We start from the raw sequence: 6,970 nt of genomic DNA on the forward strand, positions 1-6,970 counted from the left end.
TGTCCACCACTCATTCATTCAGCCAACCAGCTAGCCATCCATCCGTCCATCCATCCATCCATCCATCCATCAATGCATGCATCCATCCATCTCCCCTCCCATCCAGCCTCCCATCCATCCATTTATCCATCTACCTTCCAATCCAACTGCTCCTCTATCCATCCATCCACTCACCTTCCCATTTAGCCTCCTATTCGTCCATCCATCCACCCTCCCATCTGACTGTTTACCCATCCATTATTCTATTCACCCACCCACCCATCCATTCTCTCATCCATCCGTCCATCCATCCATCCATCCATCCATCCATTCACTCATGCATCCATCCATCCATCCATCCATCCATCCATCCATCCATCCATCTTCCCCCCTTCTTCCTTCCTTCCCTTCCTCCTTCCCTTCCTCCTAGCCTTCCTCTTTCCCTTTTCTCCTCCTTGCTTTTCATTCATCCACCCTACATTTATTGGTGCCTGCTACATGCCAGTGCCAGGTGACATGCTCGGGTTTATCTTCCTGTGTCTGATTTCCAGACACTTCCAGTGCTACTGATTCCCATCATGGTTAAATCAGTGGCTTGAGATAGCTGCCCATGTTCAAATCCCAGCCTGGCTTCTGGTTAGCCATGTGGCTTCAGGCAAGTCATTTCATCTCCTTGAGCCTCAGTTTCTTCATCAGTAACTTGAGGATGTTCTATTATGGCTTTGAGGATTAAACCAGCACTCAGGATGGTGACCCATCCATAAGAAGCCCCTAGGTCCAGTTAGCTCTTATTACAGTTGCATTATTCTATCTCCTCTCCATGCACAGCTCCAGCTGTCCCTCCTCATCTCTCACAAGGAACACAACACCCTTCCCTGACTCCCACCCTTCTCTCTTCCATCCCATTCCTGTCCTGCCCATCCTTGACCTCCTCTGACCATCTCTCACTGTTACTGACAGCCCTGCAGTGGCTGGATTCTTGATGACAACAGGAAAGTCTCCAAGCTCCGAGGCTTGGCATTTAAGGCTGCCTGTGACCTGACCTCAGCTGATTCCTCCTGGAGCATGCAGAGGGAGCAGAGCTGTCTCTGTGCCTCAGGCTCCTCATCTGCGAAGTGGGACTGTTATAGTATTCACTCACGGGTCATCTGGGGATGAAACCAGACAATCCTTGTAAAGTTCTGAGAAGAGTGCCTGGCACCTGGAAAACAAGTAGCAATGTGCAGCCAGGTCTTTGCACGGCTCTTCCCTCTTCCTGGAACATTCGCTCTCCTCCAAACGTACCTGGCAAACCCATGCCATCCTTCATACACAGGAGAGCACCTCCGCATGTGGCGGCAGGGCCCGGTACTGCATGGGCCACACTGGGCGCTGCCTCAGTCTCACTCTGCCACTTGCCCAAGAGCTCCTCAGGGTCAGGGACAGTGTCTGCTTCATCATGGTGAGTCCTGCAGCTGCAGAGAGTAGACGTGAGAGCAGTTAACCTCTGATGAGCGCTTACTGTGTGCTGGACGCTAGGTCGGATGCTTAACATTCCTTGGTGCACTTAACTTCACAGCACCCGGGATGGGTGGGCATTATCACCCTGTTCTACATATAAGGAAACTGAAGCTCAGAGAAGTGGAATCAGCCAACTTCTAAGTGGCAGAAGCAGGATTTGAACCAGACCCCTCTGACTCAAAGATGTCACTGCTATGCCAGAAAGTTCTTGCTGTATTTATTGCACGCTTACTAAGTGCCAGACGCTGTTCTAAGTGCTTTAGGTACGTCATGTCATCAGCTTCTTGAATCAGCCCTGCTTTTCAGGAACTGTCTTCACCTTCATTATACAGTTGAGGAAACTGAGGCATAGAGAAGTTAAGTGATATGCACAAGGCCCCACAGCTAGGTAATGACAAGGTCAAAGTTTGAACCTAGTACCCACCCCTGCCTCTGGACCCCAGTCTCCGAACTCCACCCTTACGGTGAGGAATCAAGCAAGACTGAAGGAAGCCCCTTGCAGCCCTGGAGGGCTGAGAGTGCATGGCAGGGGGGCAGGGGCTGAGTGGAGGGTTGGTGGTGGGTCTGGATCTGTTTTCTAATCTCAGCAGCCCAGTGTGACTCCCTCGCCCCTGTGTACCTTGGGGGTGAGTCACTTCCCAGGGAATCTGGATGTCCTTCCAGCCGTCCCCCACTATGTCCTTCCAGCTCCAGACAAAGGTGCCTTTTGGAAGCTAAGCCCAGGTGATCTCCCCGGCGCCAGGGCTGCCCTAATCCTCTCAAGGTGGCCAGGAAGGACCCAGGGGACAGGCTGGCCTGAGGACTGAGAATGGGCACAGAGCCTTGGGTGACTGGCACCACATTCATGTGTGCACCGCACTCTACAGTTTATAGTGTGCATTGGTTCTGTCCTCTTAGGAGTGGGGAAAGGCACAGTTGCCCTCTTTGCGTTGTGTTCCATTTAAAACGGTAATATATTTGTATCACAAACATTTTTATCACACTTACTAAGTGCCGGGCAATGGGGAACCACAAAGACTTTAAACAGGGAAGACCCAGGAGCTGAGTTACTCAGATGAGTAGCATCATCTTGAAATGTCCTTTCTAGTTTCCCCATTTTACAGAGGTGCAGACTGAGGCACAGAGAAGGAAAGTCATTGTCACAAGTTTATGCTCCTAGCAGGCCGGGCAAAACTTACCCCTACTCAGTGCCTGCTTTCATCAAGGGGAAACGAAAGGGGGCTGCTGTTTACGGAAATCCAAGGCTCCAGGGACATTCCACGCATTTCCGATGTAATTCTCAAAACCCTCCTGAGAAAGTGTGATTATGCCCCTTTTGCAGGTGGCCCAGCAGAGGCCGGGGAGAAGTGATTGCTGAGGCTGAAAGGGCAGGTGGATGTGGGAATGCAGGAGTGTGTGACTCTTGGAGTCCCTATTTCCCATTCCAGGAACCCCTCCAGCCCGCACAGGAGGTAATGAGGTGGTCTGGGCTGAAGCTACTTCCTCATGCCCTCATGGCCCTCCAGACTTGCTGCCATGTGGGACCCAGGATGGTAAGGATGCAAATGCCACTCGCTGAGCCCAGCTGTGTGCAAGACCCTGTTCCCAGAGCTCTGCAGGTCAGGCTGGTTCCACTCACCCTCTTACAACCAAGGAAACAGCGAGAACCGGCAGCAGAAGTCAAGCCCAGCAGCCAGCTCCAGAGCCTGTGCTCTTAATGGTTCCATCAGTGCACACACTGCAGATGGGGAAACTGAGTTCCAAGGCGGGGTTGGCCCAGTGGCACAGAAGAAGTGAGGGGTGACATTGGCCGAGCTTGGCAGGACCTATATCAAAGACGCCTGGCTTCAGAGCCCCCACTGCCACCAAGGAGGAAGGAGGAGGCATCTCCTTGGGGAGTCGGGGGCGAAGCACGTTTATTCTCGGTTTGACTTGAAAGCAGGCCTTGGTGGAGAGAGAAATGTTTCCCTGCCTCTCAGAATTAGCAGACAGGCAGGGTTGGCGCAGGGAGGAGGTGGCATTGATTAAACATGGAGGTAGGGCCTGGGGTGGGGCTGTGGGGTAGGAAGCAAGGAGGCCTCAGGGAGCACTCAGTCCATTGGAGAGCAAAAGATGAGTTCATTCATTCATTCACTTGTTCATTTGTTACACTGGCATCTATGCCTCTGCTGGCCTAGGAGTGGGGCACATAGCTGGTTCGCCTGGAGAAAGAACACCTCACTATGGGCCCCAGGGGTCTCTGGATGGGCCAGAGGAAGTGTAGGGGCTGGGGGAAGCTTCCTACAACTGTTGACCTTTTGACCCTTAGAATCTGGAGAGGGTTTTGTAGACAGCAGAGATTGCATGTGCAAAGGCCCAGAGGCAGGGAAGCCAGGGGGTGATGAGGAGGGATGGAAGGAATGAGCAGCTCTGTGTGAAGAGAAGACTGGGATGTGTGTATGGAAGGCCTTGGATGCCAAGTGAAGTGGTCTGGGCTGTGTCCCAGCAGGTTTTGGAGGGTGCAACTGGGAAAAGGCAGGCGGAACATTCTGGGGTAGTGGAAATGTTCTATATTGTGATAGGAGTGTGGGCTGCATGACGGTAAAAAATGGTCAAAACTCAGCAAATGAACATTTAAGTTTTGCGCATTTCACTGTATTTAAAGATATAAAGAAAGAATCCGAATGGCATGCAGGGTGAAGTGTTTAGTGGTAGTATACTGATGTCTGCAACTTTCAGATGCATAGAAAATAAAAGATGGACCAACAGATGGATGCAAATGTGACAAGAATGTAAATGGTGGGTATCATTGGTGGGAACAACGTGGCAACCATGTGTGTCCACTGTACAACTCCTTCAACTTTGCTGTAGGTGTGAACATTTCATGAGGAAATAGTTGGGAAAAACCTTGTTGTATCTCGTACATAGTAAACACTCAATAAACAGCAGCTATTGTTATTACTTTGGGACTAATATTTCAGACCCCTAAGAAATGAGTGAGGAATGTTTTTCTGATAAAAAAAAAATGCGTTATTCATGCACCAGTCCCAAGTTTGAGGAGCTGGATTCATATTCGTCTCCCTTAGTCCTAAAATCAGCCCTGTGAGGCTGGTATTAAACTCACTTACCAGATGGAAAGAATGTGATGCTCAGAGGAGGGAAATGGCTAGCCCAAGGTCCCACAGTGAGTTGGGGGCTGAGCAGGGTTTGGACCTGGGTCATCCTGGTGCTGAGTCCAGCCTGGGCACCTCCTGTCTACCCAGATCATCTGGAATGGCTAGTGCCTGCTTAGAGTTAGAAACTAGATGCATCTGGGGGTGCTTCCAGTTCCCCAAGCTTGGGGCCTAGCTGAGGTCTCCGGGAACGTGTTCAGCCCAAGGGTTGATAAAACCCAGCTCATGTGACACCATCTGGGGCTGAGTGCAGGTCTTGGAACTAGCCACAAACCACAAACCCTTGTGGTTTTGGGGCTCAATGCCCAATTTGCAGAGCAAATCTGAATTCCGGTCTCTTGTAATTACATGGTATTTCCCTCTCTGGGGTCCGGGTTCAGGCTCAGGCTGCTATATAAGTCTGATCTGTGACCAGACTCAGCCAAAAGCAGAGGGGCTGGGGAACGGGACCTCTCAAGACTCAGCGGCAGGGACCTCCTGGGGGTAAGGAGGCGCCCCTTCTCTACTCAGTGTCCGGCAGGGGAGGCAGAGGCCTGGGAAGGTAATAAGGAGAGAGTCCTAGCCTGGAGATCCACCAGGATGGCCCCTCTCCAAGTTCAGGTGTCTTGTCTGTAGCATGGGCCGAGTCAGGAAAGTCTCTTGGGAATCAGCAGAAAGGCCTGGGTCATGCCAATTACATGCGTGAGCAGAGCTGCCTTCATCTTTCCAAGGGATAATGGGTACCGAGGGTCCTTATTACCTCCTGGAGACTCCTCAGCTGTTTGCTGATGCCAGAAATCCTTCCATTGGTGCCCATCTTTTTAACTGAAAGGGATGATTCCTTTTTGAACACAGCTCTCTAGAAAATGAGGTAGGGATGAGGTGAGGAAGCCAGAAAAAAAAATTCTTGCACATAACCTTTATATTCTAGTGTAAATGAATGCCTCTAATATTCTTCTGGGAGCAGATAGGAGTGGGGAAAGAATCTGGGGACTCTGTGAAGTCCAAGAGAAATGAAGAAAGAAAAAAGAGGAGAAGGTGCCTAAACACAGGTGGCTGAAATCAACAATTTTTTTGGCTCAGATGAGAGGCCTTGCCCTGTGCTGATTCTGAGGCTTGTGGGTGTGTAGCTGGGGCTGATGGAGTGAAAGAAGTGGGTGAGGGCATGAAAGGAGCAAAAGGAAGCTTCCCAGAGGCGATGCAGCTCATTCCAAAATGCATGTTTCACCTCACCAATCTCATAACATTCCTCACCCACTTCTTAGGTGTCTGAAATAATAGTCCCAAAGTAGTAACAATAGCTGCTTTTTATTGAGTGTCTACTATGTATGAGATACAGCTTGTTTGTGATTTGGGGGCAGAGGTTCAAAAAGGTAAAGTCTCTTTCCTAAGCATTAGGACCCAGATATCTCTGACTCAGAGTCGTTAATATTAACCACATGGTGTAGAACTGACTCCTCCAAAGAGATGGGAAGAGTGTTTGTTGGTGAGCTGGATGGGTGGAAGGATGGCTAGATGAATGTGTTGATGAGTAGATAAACTGATGGAAAGATGAATGGATGGATGGATGGGTGGATGGATGGTTGGATGGATGGATGGATGGATGGATGGGAGGATATATGGCTTGCCAGCTGTTTGGATGACAGATGGATGATAGATATATGGGAAGACGGATGGATGGTTGGATGGGTGGACGGATGAATAAATGGAGGGAGGAGAATGAGTAGATGAGTGAACGGATGGGTGGATGGATGGATGGATGGTTGGATGGGTGGACAGATGAATAAATGGAGGGAGGAGAATGAGGAGATGAGTGAATGGATGGGTGGATGGATGGATGGGTGGTTGGATGGATGGTTGGTTGGATGGATGGATATATGGCTTGCTGGGTGTTTGCATGACAGATGGATAATAGATAGATGGAAAGATAGTAGGTTGAACGTATGAATGGATAAAAGAATAACTAAGAAGGGGGAGAATGAGTAGAGGAATAGATGAGTGAGCGAATAGATAGGTGGATGCCGGAGAGAGTTCCTCAGAGCCTACCTGCTCCCAGTTTGGTGTTTTGGTTGGAATCCCCATTACCCATCTACCTGATGCTCAATTTGTCAATCCCATCGTGGGAGTTAATTAGACATCCATTCTCTGAAACAGTATGTTTAATGGGTCTGCTCTATGTCACAAGATTCATTTCCATCTGAAAAACTCAAAAGGTGGTATCTGGAATTCTGGACCATGCCTTACTGTGTGACTTTGGCCCCCTTCTCTGGGTCCCAGGGTCCTGAGATAACTCTTGGCTAGGGCTGCCTAGTGCCACCTGCCAGCCAGGATGGTGGCGCCTAGCCACATCTGCATCTGCACTTTCTCCTCCGCAGGGAAGC

The sequence above is a fragment of the Trachypithecus francoisi genome, unplaced genomic scaffold (genome assembly GCF_009764315.1).
Source record: "Trachypithecus francoisi isolate TF-2019V2 unplaced genomic scaffold, Tfra_2.0 Lachesis_group21, whole genome shotgun sequence".
Lineage (NCBI taxonomy): Eukaryota > Metazoa > Chordata > Mammalia > Primates > Cercopithecidae > Trachypithecus > Trachypithecus francoisi.